Raw genomic sequence first — 2195 nt, forward strand, 5'->3', positions numbered from 1 at the left:
GTGCGCACGCAGGGGGCGGGGGTCGCGCGTGAGCTATGATGCAGTTTATTTGGCATCTGAAAATATATTTCCTCAAAGGTGTTTTGAATCTGAAAAGAGCTTCACTGAGTGAGAAGCAGTGTTAAGAGCAGCGGACAGTTTAAGTTTCACTTTCACTTTCACTCGTTTGCTTTGTTACTGCCTAGAGCCTGCAGGAGTCATGGGCAGGGTGTGTGGGTGGGAGGTGTGCTCCGCCATGAGGAAGTTCGGCTTGAAGACACACCCCAGAGGCGTTTCTGGTCCCCACCTGTCGTTTTGCTCCTCAGCATGACTTCCTAAAAACGCTGCAGGATTTCTCAAACATGCATGAATGAGTCAAAGCAAGGCTTTGGGCATGTTTTTTTATGAGAGTCTAACATTATAACATGATATAAAACTCAAAAAAGTTGATTTTACACGATATAGCCCCTTTAAGGCAGCATTTGTCCGGCCCCAGAGCTGTTGTCTTTGAGTAACCGTGGCCCCCTGAGCAATTTATTTGAATAGCACTTTCAAATTGTTGGACTTCTTGGCCTCATCTGGCTCTTCCATGGACATTTTAGCTGTTTTTGTAGGCAAACAAACCCACTTAGTATAGATTTTTATCTTAGGGACGTAGAACCATCAACACGAAGACCAAAATGTTCAGATTTTGTTTCTCACTGAATGATGTTTCACCAGTGTGAATGACTTTTCAATGGGCCTTAAGGGCCTGAGTGGACATCCATCAGCTCAGTGCACATCAGTGACAACATTTTTCAGTCATGTGTCGTCTGAACAACCGGGTGAAAAATATAAGGAACCCCGTGTCGTCTGACATCAACCTTTACATCTGCAACCACCGTCCACTGCTGTCACTGAAGGTCATGTGAGTGTGTGTTTTGTTGCATTTGGATGCCGKGTGTTCCAACCAGCCGTCCACCACCCGCCCCGCCCCGCCATCCCGGAGGTAACTTTGAAATGGAATAGATTTTTCAAGATCTCAGCCAAGGCTGCAGGGAAGGTCAATTCATTAATCACATCTAAATGCCACTGTCTGCCTGTCTCCCCTTTTAACCAACTAACACCCACAGATAACATCATTGATTGATACTTATAATTAATTCTCACTTGGTACGGGACAACTCGCAACATCATTGAGTGTGGAGCCTTAATTACTATGTAAAACCTCATTAGGTTAATGTCACTGTGTGCTCCGTGGCATGAGGGCCAAATACATGTCTTCCTCTAACCATGGCCTTTGGTGAAACATGATCCTCCCTCCCTCCTCCTACTTTCACTCCCCACGTTGTGTCATCCAATTCAAAATGTCAGTTTAGACGTTGCTTGAGAAAATTTTGTTTAAAGGTTGTAGGACATGCAGAGGAAAGAAGAAAGCTCTGGGTGAATTCACGACTGTGTGACACGCTCATTAGAGCTCGATGGCGTGGGTGTGTCTGTCTATTACTAAAATATTTTATGAAATACTGGATGGATTAAAATGAAACTTGCAGAACGTAGATATTGGATTTACATCTACAACTGGTTACMCTTTGGAGTCAATCCAATTCAAGATGGCTGCCAACTGACCTTGGGAAACATAGAAAATGGTCTTAGCTCAATCAGTTTTACAGATATTGTGCTGAATTTTGGTGTGGTTGTAGCTCTTTACAGTAACTTTTGGGTTCAAGCCTATTTGTCTGTTAGCAAAATATTTTAAAGTGACTACAGGGGTAACAAGATTGAGATTGAGATGCACAGTGTAATCAGCCAACTTTCATGGTTATTCTTTTTTTTTATTCAACAAGTGTTTTGTTTACATTAAATGCATACCTGCATTTCAGAACTGCACATTGATTTAGCTGTAAAACTTCAGCAGTGAACTCTTTCAAACTGCACTATTTGCTATAGTTCAGAAGAATATTTGGATGTGAGCATGCACTTGGAGAATGTTTGACATACAGTGGGGCAGCAAATGTTCATGGGACATTTTATAAACCGATAAGATGAGCATTTGTGGTCTTATAAAGTGTGCAAATATACATATGTGCTTAAATCTATTGTAAAATCTTGTACTTAAGTGTATTCCATGTTTAATCTTAATATACAGCGGGTAAAATAAGTATTGAACACATCAACATTTTTCTCAGTAAATATATTACTAGAGGTGCTAATGACATGAAATTTTCACCAGATGT

Source organism: Austrofundulus limnaeus, unplaced genomic scaffold (assembly GCF_001266775.1).
Source record: "Austrofundulus limnaeus strain Quisiro unplaced genomic scaffold, Austrofundulus_limnaeus-1.0 Scaffold68, whole genome shotgun sequence".
NCBI classification, from domain to species: Eukaryota; Metazoa; Chordata; class Actinopteri; order Cyprinodontiformes; family Rivulidae; genus Austrofundulus; species Austrofundulus limnaeus.